Source organism: Pinus tabuliformis, chromosome 5_2, assembly GCF_031772625.1.
Source record: "Pinus tabuliformis cultivar Carrire ecotype Pingquan chromosome 5_2, CPIR1, whole genome shotgun sequence".
Classification (NCBI taxonomy): Eukaryota; Viridiplantae; Streptophyta; class Pinopsida; order Pinales; family Pinaceae; genus Pinus; species Pinus tabuliformis.
In genome coordinates this window covers 89363304-89382983 of record NC_142306.1, presented here as the reverse complement: position 1 = coordinate 89382983, position 19680 = coordinate 89363304, and positions in this window count along the sequence as shown.

Here is a 19680-nt window from a genome sequence, read left to right as displayed (position 1 = left end):
TGCGGGCTTGCGAGGTCGAGGGATACATGCAATGGCGGCAAACTACCAAGAGGCTTTGAATCTAAGGGCAGGATAGGATGTTTACTGTCCGATCATGTCATCGATGACCATAGATTTGTCTTTTAATCAAATGGATTTTCAAAGAATTTGGAATGTTAAATCCAGAGAATTTGGAATATTTTACAAATTTTATTATTTAAGCGGAATAATTTGTTTAGTTGGATGTTTTTGGTTGGGGCATTGGACATTGCACATTATCTAAGGAGAAAGACCATTGCCATCCTAGAGTTTACAAGTGGTTTTTAAGGCTCAGTAATAATATAGACTATGAAAATGTACAAAACCACTACCAAGTGTTTCTAAGGTGAATAGTTGGCCTAGTGATGCTCATGAAGACCATTTAAGGGATGGTTTTTAGGGCCTTAAGCATTGTTCAAGGATGAAAACTAGTTCATGAGGGCCCAAAAGAAGTGTAACATAATGTTCATGGTCCATGTATAAGTTCCCAAGCCACTTCAATACAACCCCTAAAAAGAAAATATTTTTCCTAGATATGTTGTATGGAAAATGTTTAATATTTTCCTTTAGTGACTAATTCATATTGACTACTACTACAGATTTTAGAATATCTAGCATGAAAAAGTGTTCAAAATTTTTCATGTTATATGTTGATGCCTATTGCTACACTTGTTATCTTGCAACCTTTATTCTTCTAGAAATATATAGTTGTCTCATATAAAACCTCAAGCCATAGGCTTGGTAACACCCTTCAAATAATCTTTACTCTCATTTATTAAATATTTTGTATTTCCACTTTTCAACTTCACTCACAAAGAAATAAAAATCTAGTTAACAATGAGTAAAATCCATCAAAAGTGCTACCTAAAGTTGTGGTTATTTTATCTATTAGATATGATGAAACTATTTATGAAATAAAAGATATCAATATGTGACATAGTAATCATGACCATTTATGGGAATTATTACCTATAATTATTCATCTCATACATCAGTTTGTTTCAATTACAAGAGATATTGAATAATCAACCCATGTTCATTTACCAATGATATAAAAAATAAGATGAGATTCTAGTTTCTTCTTTAGAAATTCTCATTTTGGATAGTCTAAGTAGTGGTGTTTTATTTGAACTTTGGTATTGTTTAATTTTATATTATAACTTCTCTCCTATACATATTTATTTCTCCTAAAATTGCAAAGAGGATCTTTGGACTACATGCACATATAATTGAAATGGATGAAGGTGTCAATTGGGAGGCTGGTGAAGAACTTGCACTTGCAACTCTAATAGTGGATATTAACCATGCAAGATTGAGTGGTTAATATGTTGAGAAGTATCTTTAGTCATTGGAATTTAATCTTCAAGTCAGAGGGGCCATATAAGAGCTCTATCATTTTCTATTGCACATGTTTAGAGATATTGAATTCTATATGAATTGAAAAATTTAGAGATTTGTGTCCAAGAGATCTTCAAATAAAAGAAAATGATATAGTTTCTTTGCAATGTGAGCATTTATTCATCTATAATTAGGCTAGGTTGGCATAAGATTTGTAGGGAGGATATCATAGAGGAGAATGTTGTCAAAAAGGTCTATAAAGAACTTCAAAAGAGGGTCTTGTTAAGCTTATGGATCCCAAACTTCAAAACCCCCCAAAGAGAAATTTTAATCTCCCTCGATAGTAGTGTGACCCAAGTGAATGGAGGGAAGCTTTACAAAAGAGAGCTAGAAATATTATCTATTCAAGTAAAGCTTGTAAAGGTTTAATCAACAAAAAGACATGTCCAGGACCTCAGATTAAATATCAACAAAGATTCCTGAGTGAATAGAATAATCATTTTTTAGGCTAATGAAACCAACATTTCATCTTGTGACAAGGCCCCCTAAATGGCCAATAACATCATTAGATAAAAACTCCCAATGAGGGAGAGAATTCTATAGTAATTGGATCCCCTTTTCCCCACCCGCCATTGATTCTTGTATAATGACAATATGAGGGTAGTGAACTTGATTAAACTGTTTATAGCTAAGTTTTTTATAGGGTTGGCTAATGCCTTGCAATTCAAGGGTAAGATTTTCAGTTTGAAAGAGATTCAACGCTTGAAGCTCTAAGGGGAAATTTAGGGCCATGGTTAAAATCATTTAAATCACTTGAAGCCATTTTGTAGGTTAATCCTACCCCCTCAATCACTAAACCCTAATTTAACTTTTCTACCATAGTTCAAAGATTTTAGACAATTATTTCCCATTATTTTATGTTAGCTCTATGATACACTCAAGGTTAATGGAATGTTTCCAAACATGGCCTATTATTGTCTAATTTCCTAAAATATTCCATCTTCTAGGAGCAAGAAGGTCTCACTTGAGGCACATATAATAATTCCCATTAAGTAATGCGCAAAATGTCAAATATTTTAGCGGGGATCACATTCATTATGATATTATTGGTGCCAATTTAAACCATTAGAACTAACATCATTCAAATGAATAAAAACATGCATATATCACCCAAATATAGTACAAATACAAACACATCAGTAGAATAGTATTTCGTTATACTAATAACATGCATGGTATTACATAACTCTAATGTAGAGTGAACACCAAAAATTGATAAAAAAAATGTAACCCCTCTTACAAATTATCCCTAATATTGAATCTATTTAAGTACCTTACAAACCTCGTATATATAGGAAACTAAAGTAGCTGCAAAAGATTCAAAATTATAATAGAGAATCAACCAACCATAAGCCACTTAACAAAAAAAAGAGTACAAAAGAGTTTATTTCTTTAGAGAGATACACAAATTATCCATAAAAGTAGGTGCAAAGAATATATGAGATGACTCGTTAGCCTTGTGTACTTAGCCTTATATAAATCCACATATTCAACCTTCTACATGTTTACTTCTACAAATTCATATTTTTTCAAGTTTTGTTGAGCTTCTCTTTGTGCCAAAACTTAGTAAAAGATGATACACAAAAATGCCTCGGTCATGCCTTCCAACTCATCCTTGAGTTGGGTTCTATGCTTCATATATGTCCTTCTCTTATGACCAATATTTGAATCGCGTGGCACATATCAAACTTTCACCTAGTAAGTATGGCTTGTATCTATGATAACTCCCCTTATCTAAATATTGGATTATGATGATCACAAGTAGGTAACTTTCTTTATGAAGCCTTTACATGTGTAACTTTATTATGGTAGGACTAGCATACATAGGTAGATCTCTAATATCCCTGTGGATTTTTTATTACAATTGCACATGATGATAACTAGAATAACCATGGGGAAATATATACACGTGCAACATACCTACTTTAGGCAATCATAACCCTCATCTTAGCCACATTACTAGATACTCTTCCCAAAATATGTTTGATATCTCCTCCCAATTGTAGTTTTCAACTAAAAGGATCCATCAAAGCTTATCTCAGTTTCACGTTGGCTAAATGTACAACTACCTTAAAAATGGTGATGTTGAAAAATTGGACCAAAATTATAGGAAATACTAGTGGCAAAATCCTTCACTTACTTTACCTTCATTGTCCATACCTAACTAATGAGAACACAAGAACACCTTCTCTAGAAGCACCTATAATAATTTTGTGGGTTTAGTTAAATACCCTTTGGTTAGTGTTTACACATCAGTCTAGATACTAAAGTGATGTGCCTACAATCATAATCCACTAGGTATATTTTCTCTTAAAAAACTATGCAAATATAGATGTCCCTTTTATGGCCAAGTTCCACCAAAATGGTTCCTCCTTGGTCTGGTTGCGTGAAGATGAGTGCAAACCAACCTCTTGTCATGGTAATAATCGCCAGCAACTGGTCCAATAAATGTCCCCAAATTTCCACAGTCCAATGCTTCAATCGCCCAGGGGTATAATTTCGACCACAAACCCTTCCAACAAGCACAATACTCTCAGTAAATGCATCTTGGGCCATACTGATACCTTCTCTGAATACCAACAGATGCCCCTTCTCATGCACCTTGGTCCATTTTGTTTTTTTCTTCCCCCCGTTCTCTGTGCGTGGTTTATCGGGTGTTGTTCGTCCTCTGCTGACTCATACTCATCCAAATCCGATGCTCTAGTATCCTCAATACCAGGTTCCTGACGAGTGATGCCATCAAAACGTCCTGAAGTGCGAGCCGCAGGAGTAGGTCGCTAGCCTTGGGGGTCTGCTCCTGATGAGCATGGTACATTATTCCCAGTATTTACGACGCCATATGTATCAGTCCCATGAACGCTCGTGCCCCTAACCGCCACATAAGACACCCCTTGTACATTTGTTGCGAGACCCTGTTGTTCGAGTTCCCAGTACTGTAACTCCGATGGTGATGGGATATTCAGGACCGGTTGAGCCTGGTCCTCCTGTAGTTGAAGAAAGTTCGGATTTACCGTCAAGCCCGGGTGGGAAAACCCTAGGGCATTTAGGGAAACCTTCACATCATCCATCTCTGAGGTAAATGCGTTGACCTGGACTTCCGGTTCATGGTGTATCACCGGTGAAACCCCAGTTTGGTGTTGATGTGGCCCCTCAACCCAAATTTGGGAAGCCTCCATAGAATGAGAAGAATAATCCACAAGTTCCTCGTCGATACAAAATGATGTTCACATGTACTCCGTTATACTATCCCTATGTGATGTTGTGCACAGCACCCTCTGAGAGACATTGGCCCAACTGAACAAAACGTTCACCTCCACCGTTCGATCCCCTTACTAGTTGACCGAGAAAACCCGCGAGACCATAAGCTGCCAAACCGCCGCAGATAAATATAAACCATGTGCACTGACCTTTGTTGGCTAGCATTGTGACCATTCCCTCACGCTGTTATCGCTCCCGGGTGCAGGTGAAAACCCATCTTCACACCAGAAAAAACCCTAGGGTTACACTGCCATGGAAATTCCTCTTGGATTCTTCCATATGATCTTCTCTAGACAAATTCCTTATTTCCATTTGATTTCTGTTCTATTTACAATTTCTTATCTAATATTGGAGCATCTCCATAGATTAGTTAACTTTACTAAACCAAACATTTTATTAGAAATAATCATTAATCTTATAACATTACGACTTCACTGCACTTTTTAACACACACAACTTATTTTTATGTCACCATAATTCACCTTTAATGTAACATGATTACATTGAAAAATCAACCAAAATCCCCTCAAATAATTTTTCCTACATAGAAACAAGCGTCATATGATTAATAATTCTTTACCATAAGCAATACCTCGCTATTAAGCCAAAGAAAACACTTACACATTTCATTTAATGGAATTTAATTCCAATTGAAAAACACAAAATCATTTCATTTAAGTTCCATTCAAGGTTTCACCGCATTTCTGCTTTTCAAATATCAAATTTGTTCATTTCCCTCGCGTTCCAGGGTTTTTCAAATATCAAAATTTGTTCATTTCCCTCGCGTTCCAGGGAGGAAGGTCGCCATATCATCCCATTCTGTTTCTCAAATATCAAAATTTATTCATTTCCCTCACGTTGCAAGGTTTTTCCAGGGAAGAAAGAGGAAGGTCGCGGCCATGTTGTCGCAGGTTTGATTTGATACATTTGGTTGAATACAATAAATTGGATTCTAGGTGCCTCCAATCGTGGTGGTTTCATTCTACGAAGGGATCTGCACAAGGTTCCTCACGCTCCTGTGCGATGGCCCATCCCCAAGCCTCCATCACTCTTTGCAACTTTAAAACACTTCTAGACAAGTGCAAGAGGCACTCAAGAGGCTGTATGTACAAGATTCCGCAGAGGAAGATGGAGCCGAAGGTATGGGTTATGTGCCAAAGAAGACGACAAGTGTCTTTTCGACCCTGAAATCAGTGAAGAAATTAAGCAGTGATGATCCAGTCGTCCCTATAAATGTCAGAGACATGAAAAAGGCCTCGGATTTGCCTGTACCACAGGGTTCCGAGAGTTCTGGAGCAATGAAATCAGATTCCGAGGAAATGGATGTGAGCTGAGACAAGCAGGATCGAGGCTCTGTGCCAGAGGAGAGGTTTCCAGAGGATACTAAACCCACTCAAGAGGTAGGTAACTACATTTTATTTTTATTGTTTAATTATAAGAATTAATGCAAGAAACTTGTCCATGAGTGACTTCCGTTGGTTTAGGTGATAAGTCTGGATGGTAATTTTTCTACCAAAATCGCCCGGTGCTTTCCTGTTATGCCATTTAGGTGGCGTGGACAACAGTGATAGTGAAGCCTGGTGGTTGGGTTAAACTCTGCTGACCTCACTAGTGAACCAATGCCTTATTGGTGGCTTATGTAGAGATTTTCACTTTTGAAATAACTAATAGCTTGCCATATGTCATTCAATAGAACGGTTTAGGTTGGAGGTCGATATTCCCAAGTAAATTTTTGTTAAAACTACGATGGGCAATGAAGATTAGATCTACCCGACCGATGGACTTCTCTACCCTGTGCTACATACCCATTTGATGACAGGCAACATTGTTCAGATCAATGTCAGTAGAGGCGTGACTAGTATACCTCTTTTCCATTCAGTTCTTGTTCCTATTATCATTTCCATTCCTCTGTTGGGATTACACTTCTACAACACCACCAGTTTTTAAGTGCATGATATATTCAGGGAGATGGGTGGGTTCAAGTTGCTTATCCATCAAAATTCTATAGTCACGATTCTAGTTTTGTTTTGTTTCTGGTTATGTTTATGTTTCCTATTTCTAGTAAAGTAGGTTTTGTATCTCCAAAACTCAATTTTATAGTGGTAATGTACGCCGTCATGGAGGTGATTTATGCTTATTATTCGCTAGAAACCTTGAGTCCTATTTCTTGTTCTATTCACCATGTAGTCATGTCTCTTGTTTTGTTTACGTTTTACCCTTTTTGGTAAAATAAGCTTGGACTGTGGATTGATATTTTAATAATGCCATAACAAATTTCCTATGAATATAAGGCAAAGTAATGCACAGGACTTGAGTAGGTCATGAAATGTTCAAATAGAAAAATCGTCTTTGACGTTGGTGTAGCCGTAATCGTTTTGGGTGAAAATCCAAATATTTTGATTCGATTTTTCTTAAAATTATGTTATTGAACCTTTTTTTTACTATTTTACATATATGGAAAAACCTCAGCCTTGCTGAGTAAGTTCATGCAGGTTCTCTACTTTACAATCTATTTTTGCTCGCTTGACCTAATAATATTTTTCTTATAATTATAAAACCTTAATCTTTGTTTTTTACAAAAAGGCTATACCTTATTTCCAGTTTCTAAAAGCGCGGTATGTTGGACATACTGATGTAAAAGCAAAGATGGGAATGTGCCTTTTTTTAGTCTATTGTGTGGGTTTTTTTAGCCGTTGCACAACCAGGTTACTCATTATCCAGTTCTCCTTGTTGTCAACTTGTCGCTCTCAGAGATGAAGTCTTCATTGTTTTTGTTGAATCTTGTGTCATGAGTGATCTCCTTAGGGGTCTCAGAGTCTCCTAGCTTGGAGCTCTCACTTTTACTGCGGAATCTTCATTCTCATACCCTCTTACTCCCCCTACTTCTCTCACTTTTACTGCGGAATCTTCATTCTCATACCCTCTTACTCCCCTACTTCCCTGTACATTTGTGTATTCTATATTACTTTTTCTATAACTGTCTTTTGTTTCTAATTTCCATATTTTCCTGTTCTCTTACTTGAGTGAAATATTTGGAATTAGTTAACAATAGACTCTAGCCTAATAAATCTATGCATTTTTACAGAAAGGACTCACAGAAATAGATTATTAGTTAACAATAGACTCTAGTCTGATAAATCTATGCATTTTTATGGAAAGGACTCGCAGAAATAGATTTATCTGTTTCAGGGTTCTGGTTTTGACATGCAAGTAAAATCATAATTTTATTTATTGTGTATGTATTTTAAAGCGTTATTATTTATTGTGTATGTATTTTAAAGCGTTATTCTCAAATGTGCTTGTCACTAAAATCTGGGAAAGTTAGAGGGACAATATGTTTTCTTTTTGGCAAAAGGATGGATTTAAGGTTGCAATAAATGAAATTGAGATTATATAACATGATTGTTTCATCAGAGCAAGTGGCTCTGAGAATCTGGGTATTGTTTTTGGTAAAGATTTGATTTTTAATGCTAGTTAGACCATAAGAATAATCTAGTTAGACTGTTAGCATACTCTGTAACCATGCTTGATTAATACCTTGATATGTATTATTAGCTCATCATAAAAAAGGGTTAGTAACCTTACCAAAGGATATCTAGGCTAAATAGTGTATTACTTATCTATGTAGTAATGCTTAGATATTTAGAACACTAGCACTACTTGTATTACTTATCTATGTCGTAATGCTTACCTATTTAGAACACTAGCACTACCTATGGTTAGTCTAGTAAATCCTGGTTGTTAGTTAAATACATAGTAATAATACCAGCTACCTTGCTAGTGTAGCATGGAGTTAATATCACTCTTGTGGATTAACTTTACCTAATCACACTAGTCTGGGCATTTACAGAGGCATAATTATCTAACAGCAATTTGAATATGATAAGATATATGTCTTATGTAATTACAGTCCTATCTTCAGGACGATTGATAGTCTTGTGCATGTGTAAGAGTCTATTTTTCAATTACGCTTGTTGAGCTTAATCAAGCTTGTTACTTGCACTAAGCTCGAGTGGTTTACTCATGATACATAAAATTAAGTCTAGCTAGAATTATAGGCATGGCTTAGTCTATTACATCGCAGTAAGTGATATAAGGAAAAGTACAACGTAGTGAGTGATATAAGGCAAAGTATATGGTGCTACATTAAGGAATTGCACATGAAGTTCTCAGATCACTCCTGCGTGTCATCTCAGAACTATATTATTATGCTGAGGGAAAAAACTCATATTTTGGAGGAGGTCTTAAATTGTTTTGATTTGAGAAGCGAGATAGAAATGGATTTAGGGTGGGGATTAATGGGAGGAAAAGGAAGATTTTATTAAATTCTAATGATTTTTAGCAAATGTATATCTTATTGCAGAGAGGCCAGAGAATGTGCTTACCATGTGGAATACTACTTCGAAGGCATCCACCACGGAAAAGAGGCCAACTAGCCCTTTTACTCTCAATGCATTTTAAGCCCTAAAAACATTTTCCCATTTTCCTGAAAGTATTTTTGTTAGGTACTTGTTACTGTGATTTGCTCATATAGCTGGATCCCATTTTACCATACCCTTTAAATTCCTGTGGTAATATGATTGCTTTTTTCTTCCATCTGATTTGTCTCAAGTGCAAGATTCAAAAAAAGTTTTCAATCTTAATCAATTATTGAGAATGCTGACATCTAAATATAATGTAGTTCATTGTTTTTAATTAAAACGTGTGAAATCAACAACAGAAGTCCTAGTGCCCAACAGGATTTTATGGCTTGATTGACAAAATATAATAAAATGGAATAAAATAGAGTACTTCCTCCAAAATTTGTGACCTGACTCAACTAGTAGCTAGCAAGGACGTTTTTACTTTGCAAAATTGGAAAGTGTTCAAGGTTGTAAGTTAAGATATGTATCAAGTGTGCTATATATAAACTGCACACTCTAGGTATAATTACTAGTCAAATATTATAGCCAGTAGTAAATACGATGGTATGGTTAACTAATGTACAGGTTGCTTAATATTTATCCCCAGACCATAAAAACAAATGTGTGATTTGTTTAACTCATGAGTGAAAACGATTTCGATAGAACAACAAGGCTGCGATGCAACGGCATACCTGCCCAATAAATAATTTATTTGCTTAATAGATTATAGATGTTCTATACAATAAAAACCTGTGTGAATATGGTCACGTTATTAAACCAGACAAATCAGCTCAGAATAATTCGGTATTCAAAAGCAAAGATCATTTTCTTATATGTTCAAACATGTTCAAACTAGCCATCATTTTTATTCACTGAAATTTTCTGACACAGTCAAAGCCATTACATCCCTTAACATTTATTTACAAGCTCTGCCAATGGATCATGTTCAGATTTTGTGAACAACACAACTTTCTCAAGCTACTTTTTAATGCCCACATACATATATATATATATATACCTCAAGGGCAATTTAATGCCCACGTACACATATATATATACCTCAAGGGTAGTTTAATGCCCACATACACATATATATAGTTCAAAGGTAGTTTAGGACTAACTAATCAGTTCATTTTTAAAATAAAAATCTCAGAAAAAAAGCCCTGGGAAAGATATACTACAGGTAAGACAGGAAAATCATGGAAATAACTAGCATTGATGACAGTGTATACAAATAGGTATTGTTTTCACAAGAGTTTTTTTCATTCCTCAAATTGTGCTTGGGCCAGAAAACAAAGTTTCAATGTAAATGTAGATGAGAACCTTCCTTTCTGAGAGCAAACCTGGATATTAAAGATATGAGTAAGAGGAAAATAGTTGCATATAGTCGAACAGTGAAGCAGGCAATAAAACATTGACCCCCAGCCCCTCCAAGGCTTTTACAACAGTAATATTTGAATGCTTAAATGGCTTGCACCTCCCATTTGTTCTTGGCCATTGAAAACACTATTGTTATATTGAAAAAAATGACTTTAATGCTACTTCACATTACTCACTCAAGGTTTATAAATTATCCATAAGATCTCTGCAATTACCCAGGTATGTTTTACATAAATTGCAAATTTATTATACAAATTTTGAAATGGGCTTTACATTGTTAATATGTAGTGTAATTTATTATACAAACTGTGCAATGGGCTTTACATTGTTAATATGTAGTGTAATTTATTATACAAACTGTGCAATGGGCTTTACATTGTTAATATGTAGTGTAGAATCAAGAATAGGCAAATTACCTTGCCTCATTAGTGGAAGTCCAGAAGGAGTGATAAAATTTTTCTCTATTGTACTTAGTATCTGAAACAGAAAAACCAACCAAAAGAAAAGAGTGTATACAGACATGAATCATATCCTCTTCCTGAGAGAAACTAAGGCAGCAATAACCTCAGTACGTGATAGCACTGAGCTCTTCGGCATCCTTTATTAGGAGGTATGACAAATAATTTCATACCAACTTCTTTTCGCCAGAAGTGAAAAAAAGAATTGACGAAACTGACCTCAAGCATACTTGCATTGAAGCTTCTAGATTGTGGATCAAAGTTGAAATCTGAATACAGTCCCAAACCCCTGAAAGCATGAAACCAAGCACCGAAAAACCCCAAGAAGACCTGCACACTAAACTTTTTATGTGACTTATTGATCCGATATAAACTTTCAATTGTTCTAAGATTCTATATTCAATATGGATAACTTGGAAAATGCTACTTTTCTTTAATGATTTTATACCAGGCAATGAATTATGACTGAATTCGAATATTTTGTGCTAACTTTTGGTATTTTTCCAGACTTTTGTCTTAGTAGCAGTTTTGATCGTAGAGGAGGTTGTCTAATATTGTCCATGTATTCATGAATTATGATTGAATTCTAACATATTTTGCTCACTTTGGAGATATTTCAGTCATGGTTTTTGCAGTTCTGATGTTAGAGCAGCCTGCCTAACCCTGCTTGTTGCAGATAGGGGAATTTGGTTTAAAGTGGAATACCTTTATCAGATCATGGGCTTCCTTATGCATAGAGTATAAAATACCCAGTTGGTCATTGAATAGAGATCAAATATAAACATAGCCTATGATTTTGGTTTTTGTCCTGTTTTGATTGGGCAGATTTTGTTTTAGTACTAATCCTGATTTTAGAACAGGCTCTCTCTTCACCCTAATTATGTATTTATTAGTGCAGACAAAGGAAGTAAGAAACCTATATCAGATCATGAGCTTCTTTAGTTCATAGTTAAAAGGAATTTAAAGTTTAGTTTCATCCTTATGTATTAGAAAGTTTGGGATAACAATAAGAAAAAGCACTCTCCTTTAATTTAACGCTTACCTATGCTACAAATATAAGACCTATAAAAACCCTAATCCTAGATGCCTTAAATCAACTCAGGTAAGTGCCTTGTGTTTGTCAAAGATCAGACTCATGTTAAAAACATGCAAAAGATATGTTAGTATAGGCACTCAAGTTCAACTCAATAACAGGTGCACTTGTTTTATTGAAAGCACCAACAAAGGATCTCAAACGAAGTCCCCAGGCTAATAAAATGATAATGAACTCTGGTTCAAATACTGGTGGATAATTATTGTAATTGTCCTCCAAAGATTCTTCTTTGCCTGCAGAGACCCTTCAATTATTTCACTCAATCAAAACTCTGCACAAACCATAGGTTAGCACCTGTTTATAATTGGTACTCTAGTGCTTAAAATATTTGAATAATATGCCCATCTCTCTCCATTAGATGGAAAAGGAAAATATGATAAAGTTTCAAACATAAGCAATACTCTTTTCTTGATATATCAGTTAATTATGTTCTTAAACTGGAAAAAATATTTTCTTGATATATCAGTTAATTATGTTCTTAAACTGGAAAAAATAGATCGGTTTTATTTAAAAGATAACTAGAGAAGTACACTATCCACCTACGAGACAATTAGATTATTAAATACTAAATAGCAGAAAAAAAATGTCCTCTAAATGTAGGGCCAATGTCTGTACAGAGATTTTAAATAGTGATTTCAATCTGACTTCTAGAGAAGTGGAATTCAAAGAGTAATTCTAGACCTAATTTTTCCATTTGTTGAGAGATTTGCAATTTGATATTGAGAGAGTTTGGTAGGGTATCTTTTATTTTGTTAAAAGACCACCACGATTGGGTTGGTAAGAGATTTGCAATTTGATATTGAGAGAGTTTGGTAAGGTGTCTTTTATTTTGTTAAAAGACCACCACGATTGGGTTGGTAAGATTAGATGTTCTTTGGTTTATTCCTAATGTAGTTAATCCCATTTCCAAGGTTTGACTCTTGTGGAATCCCAAAGTTTTTCAGTGAAGTGATAATTGTGTGATTTTATCCCATCAGTGAAGTGATAATTGTGTGTTTGTCCAAACATCATGTACCCATAAACCTATAATTATGTAATGGTTGAAACGTCTAATGCACTGCCCATTTGTGTTTATTCATGGTCGAAACGTCTAATGCATTGCCCCTTCGTGTTTATTCATTGAATCAGTGTAACACATCTCAAATCTTCTTCGTGTAAGATTGGAACACCTTAGACAATATGTTAACTATGCCTATTGCCCAAAGCAATCCGTGAGTCTTGTAAACTTGTACACTAATGTTTGCCCATGTCTAGATTGTGGATAACCTTTTCTAGATTGTGAATAACCTGAGCACGAGGGTTCTTAACATTCATCATTTCCAAGAAAAAGCAAATATTAAACTAGCAGGGTTGTTAACTGTTGCAATATGAGGATTGTTAATTTCTACTTTGTAAACTTATTCCTTAACATCAACTTCACTTGAAGTAACCAATAAGAATTAATATACATTTCATTCTTTTATTATTCTAAATGTATAGTCAAATTACTCATAGCTTGAACGCACGTCATCAACTTTGTTGTGCTTCCTGTTGGTGGCTTTGCTGGTAATTCAAAGGTTTTCTGAATAACAGAATGTGTGGTTCAGGGCAGTGAATAGCGTAGTGCACCCACCCGCGAGACTACTGAATCCCAAGTGCTCGCCACTCATTATGCAAAAATAACTACGTTAGTTCAAATCAGTTGAACCCACATCATTCAAAAAAAAAAGCATAAACAAAATCCAACTCTGTGTTAAAAAATAGAAGAAAAGCGCTGCCCAATAAAATGATTTGTATAATAAACTGAGAAGATAAAATAGGATATCCCAGAAAAATAAACAGTAAGTGGGCAGCTAAAAACAAAAGAAAGACAACGTGGTTCGATCAATGGCAGCAATTAATGACACAATCTTTTGTACAAGAGCCCAATGCAAAATAACTAAATATAACACTATTGTTATATTGAAAAAAATTACTTTAATGCTACTTCACATTACTCACTCAAGGTTTCTAAATTATCTATAAGATCTCTGCAATTACCCAGGTATGTTTTACATAAATTGCAAATTTATTATACACACTGTGCAATGGGCTTTACATTGTTAATATGTAGTGTAGAATCCAGAAATTGCAAATTTATTATACAAACTGTGCAATGGGCTTTACATTGTTAATATGTAGTGTAATTTATTATACAAATTGTGCAATGGGCATTACATTGTTAATATGTAGTGTAGAATCGAGAATAGGCAAATTACTTTGCCTCATTAGTGGAAGTCCAGAAGGAGTGATAAAATTTTGCTCTATTGTACTTAGTGTCTGAAATAGAAAAACCAACCAAAAGAAAAGAGTGTATACAGACATGAATCATATCCTCTTCCTGAGAGAAACTAAGGCAGCAATAACCTCAGTACGTGATAGCACTGAGCTCTTCGGCATTCTTTATTAGGAGGTATCCTTTGACAAATAATTTCATACCTACTTCTTTTCGCCAGAAGTGAAAAAAAATTGACGAAACTGACCTCAAGCATACTTGCATTGAAGCTCCTAGATTGTGGATCAAAGCTGAAATCTAAATACAGTCCCAAACCCCTGAAAGCATGAAACCAAGCACCGAAAAACCCCAAGAAGACCTGCACACCAATGAAGCTGTGTGCACGAATCAAGCTGCCCATGAAGCAGAACAAAATGCCAGTCCTGCACCAACCTCCAGCATAATCTATAAAATCTACAATCCCTTAAAAGATGCTTCAAGGATTTTAAACGATGACAAAAGGGGCATAAACTCTCTGACTGCTTCCTTTTGGCATGGTGAACTTTGGAGGGCAGCCCTTGAACTACCAACGGAACAAAGACCTAGACCTTGTAGCTCAAATGGAGAGACCATACACTGTGACTGACAGATCCATCGAGAATCCAGGTTGAATACCTCATACCATATGAGGGAAAAATCTCTACAAAAAAGGCCATTTTGGCCTTTAACCCACTTGGTAGGTCAAGTCAGGCCTAGACATCCTACCTGTATATGTGGAAGCTATCCACCAAGATGCCAATTGACTGACGATGGTCTGAAACCTTTGAAAGCATCAATGATGAAGCCAATCAATGGGTCTATTCGAGTCTGCTTTCAACGATGAAGCCAATCAATGGGTCTCTATTCGAGGCTATGGCCTAATAGGTATAAAAAGCGAAGTATGGATAACACTCCCTACTAAATATTGTGTCAAAGATATAGCAAATATGATGCAACAACTAGACCAATCTAAAAATGGTCTCAAGCCAGAGTGAATGGGTCACAAACTCTACCTGAACAATGGCATGTGGAATTGTTTTATTTCTCTTGATCATGTGGAAGCATATGGGTCTCTACACTCTATATCTTGGCACAGTTTGTCTCAAAGGCAAGGCCCTCACACCTCAAACCCATAAAGAACAATGGAGAACAATGTGACCTCAAGTTGCAAATCTACAGAAGGGAAGTTTCCATCTGTATGTTGAGAGTAGACCGGGGATAGTAACACACTGCACTAAAGAACTTTAGACGGGGTTTTCTCTCCAAAGAAGTCCAAAGAACCTAAAGAATATATTATAACACCCTATAGGTGTATAAAAACATAGTGCTATGATTAGCAAAGCATAGTGCCCTGGTTAGAGTTAGAACATGAAACTACTTTTCATCAGTAAAAATCTATCACCGAGAACTGTAAGACAATCCTGATTGAATCTTTAGCCTACTAAACTGTTTGCTTCTTGATAATGAAGGAAGCCAAGATTCTGAACCCCTGTTGTCGAAGAGGTAATGTCAGGAAACCACAAAGCTAGCCCAGTGTCGACCACTCCTCTGACATCCATAAGTCATATGGTACTTTCTTTTTCTGGTTTTGCTTTCTATTTGCCTTGGTACAATCATTATCCTAGCAGTTGTAGTCAGCCTGGTGCAGTAGTAAGAGGAAGTACTAGTAGTTTCAGTGCTAGTACAATATCAAGGGGTCAGTAGAGTGGTGGTAGTTCAAACCCAAGTGTGGCTTCAAACATGATTTCTTTATCCTACTAAACTGTCTACTTCTAAGATCGCCCTTGATTCGTTTATACCGGGGGTGACATACCATAGTGAGGAGCTTGGCATAGAGAAGACCGAGGTCCGATTTTGCGGGCCCAAGATATGAACCGCAGATAAGGGTTCCTTTAGATTAAGCGCTACGGTACTGGATGTAACACTATATGGTGCACTGAAATGGTTCTATCGTAGGCTCAGCGGAAGTGTCTCTTTTAACTAAAGGTGATAGTGGAAGCGCAACGGATAAAGTGAGCATGGTCAGAAGCTACTCTTATAGAGGTTGCAACTGACTTTAGCAATGGACACGGATGCAATTCCAAGTTGGTTAAGTGTTCGTTGGTTCATGTGTTGGAATATTAATTCAACTACAGGTTGCGGATGCCGAGAGCTGGACAGCGAAGGCATCACGAAACCGCTCCTCAAACCACCTGCATTTCGGACCGCCTTTTGGTGTGGAGTGGTTTCCGTATAATCAACTCCGATACAATGTAATGCAGCCACGTGGTCCTCTGCATACATCAGCAGAACTGACTTTTCGGACGCTAATGTTCAGCATGAAGTGGTCTCCCGAAATCGACATCAATCGTCTGATTTGTTTGATCGTCTTCTGCCATCGATTGCTTCAAACCTGCATTCGAGCCAGCATTTAAAACCTTGCGTGGAGTGAATTGAAATTTCAGTTTCACCGCTGTAAAAGCATTCAATGCTTATTTATTGTGGTTCGTAAGTTTTGGCAGAACATTAAATTTCAATTACACGGAGGTATGGGCAAGTCAACATATATTTAAAATGATTTTGTATATGTTTTGTAAAAAAATGTTTTTATATATAATGAGCCAAATGAAACGCGCTCTGTGTGTTGACCATTTTGTGTAATGAAAACATAACAAATAAAAAAACGAGAAAGGTGAACTCGCTGCAGAAAAGGAGAATAGAGAGAACTTTGGTGTTGCACAGCAGTGCAAGATAAAGAAAACAAGGGAGCGCATATGTTCTGTGAATGTTTTATGAGTTGACCATTCCGATATGAAGCCACTCAGCACACGCACGGGGGAATAAAAAAAATGGAACGAAGATTGAAATGAAGTTTTGCTGTAGCAAAGAACCAGCGTTGATTTTTGTGAAGAGATTTGAAGTGTGCACAGCAGTGCAATAGTGAAGGGGTTAATGAAAATGAAAAAGCCATTTTTGGATAATGCAAGGAGTGTATGCATCGCACAGCAGTGCGTAGAGTGAGTAAATTTTTTTTTAATGTATTGGATATGCATTGAAATGCAAAAGAAAAGAACGCACATGTATATGGATAACTGTATGAGTTATTATTTTGAAATTGGAATGTAATGAAAATTTTACCGCATATGTAAAAATAGTTTTACAACAGTAATGTAAAAGGGTATTTACAACAGTAAAAGAAAAACAAAATTTTACCCAGCAGTGTAAATTCTCAAGAGGAGATAGAGTTTTTTTTTGTTGGCTGAATGTATTTTTGGTAAATCCCTCTGAGTGAAAGAGGATGAAGTTTGTATCAGGCATTATGTTTTTAATGAATACAAATATTTGTGTGGAAGTGTAATACTCTGTTCAAAGAAATTTTTTTTGAAGCTTCCCTGTGCACAAAAAGATCCTGAGGCAAAGAAACAGAGCATTGCCTCTGTGTGTTTAGTTTTTTTTTTTGTTTTTGGGATTTTACCAGAAAAATCCCCAACAGTGGTATCGCAGAAGGCTTAGGCTCTATAAAAGTGTCAAAGAAGCTGAAGGAAAGAATTTTGTTGTAGCAGAAAAAGCTTCTCCAGCAGTGTGAAGACTCAGCAAATAGATTCAGGTATTTCTCAGATTAATTTTCTGTGTTGCTGTTGAAGAAACAGTCAATGATTTTAAAAACACAGTAAGGTATTTTAAACATAGTTAAGAATGACAAGGTCAAGGAAGAAAGTGTCCAAATCCCCTAAGGTTGTGTCTCCCTCTTCTATTAAAACAGAAAACAATCTATTTGAAAGCATTCTATTTGAGGTTCCAAGGTTCGATGGGAACTTTGATATATGGGAAATAAAAATGAGGACTTTCTTAAAGTCTGAAGGGATTGAAATCTGGGAATCAGTGAATGATGATAGCAAGAAGGATAAAGAATCCAAGGAGTGTAATGCACAAGCAGCAAAAATAATCTTGGATGGACTACCTGATTCTGTAAAGAAGAATCTAGGAAAATATTCATCAGCAAAGGAGATATGGGACAGACTTCATGACCTTCATGCAAAGGGAGCACTGACAATAACCATCAGTGAAGAACAAAATTATGAAGCCATCATAGAAGCTGAATGTGAGAAGGTTGACCTCATCAAACTTCAAGTAAAAGAAAGGGATGAAGAGCTCGCCAGGCTTAAGAAGGGACTTGATGAAAGCAAGAGGAAACATCATGAAGAAGTCATGTCCATGACAAATCAGTTGAATAGAGCAAAGAAGCAGGAAGAAGCCTTTTCAAGTCAACTTGAAAAAAGGCACAAAAGAGTGAACAAGCTTGTAGAAGAGATTGGATAGTAGAAGGTAGATGTCTCCTCCCTTAAGTCTGAATTACAAGAAGCCAGGAAGCAGGCACAAGGAGCTGAAAAGAAAATGGAGAGCAATCAAGCAGAAATCTCCAAAATGAAGACAGATATCATCTCTCTTAAAATAGTAGCAGCTGAAGCTACTCGTAACAAAGAAGAAATTGGGGAACAACTTGCAAAGAAAAATAATGAGTGTGAAAGATTGGAAGAAGAGATTGTCCTCCTCAGAAAAAAGGTTGAAGGGATGGAAAAAATCATGAAGAGCTCTCAAGCCTTGGATGACATGCTTAGCTATCACAGATCTCCATCTGATAAATCAGGACTCGGGTATGTAGGTGAACCCTCAAACAAGGATGAAAATGCTTTAAGCAAAGGAGATGTGAAGAAGCGAGAAAGAAATTGTGATACTCCTAGTTCCAACAAAGGCAAGGAGAAAGATCAAGGCTACAATAGAAGAAATCCTACTCCAAGCAGAAAACCGGCTCCAAGAAGAAATGTAGCTGATGTCAAAGAGGCAAGATGCAATGGTTATCATCAAAGGATCTCAAGGCAGAAAGGCTTCAGAAGTACATCGAGGAAACCTCCATCTCCCAGGCACCAAAGTTAATTTTATGGTTATTGTTACTCTTGTTCAAACTTTGGTCATATGGCAAAAGACTGTAGAGCATTTCATAGAGATAGATGTTGTAGTCTCCGACAATCTCCAAGAAATAATTTTATAAGAAGAAATCATGAATTCTTATTCATGAACAATGTAGAATGTTTCAAGTGTCATAACATTGGGCATATGGCACGTGATTGTAACTTAACATGGGCTCTTACACAAGATAGACCCATGCAAAAGAAGAAAGTTACATAAGTATGGAGAAAGAAGGAAATACAGTCTAAAAGCCCCTTGAGCTCCCCAGTAGATCTAAGTTTCTTTTGAGAAAACTTTGCTGAAATAAGATGATGCATACAGTTAAGGAGTGCCTGTAATTTTTGTAACTTTGCTGAGTTATCTTCTTATAGGGGAGAGATATGAAATTAAATCTGCCATAAGAGCAGAGAAGAAAAGTCTGCAGGGCATGGAGATTACGTGGAGGATGTATTG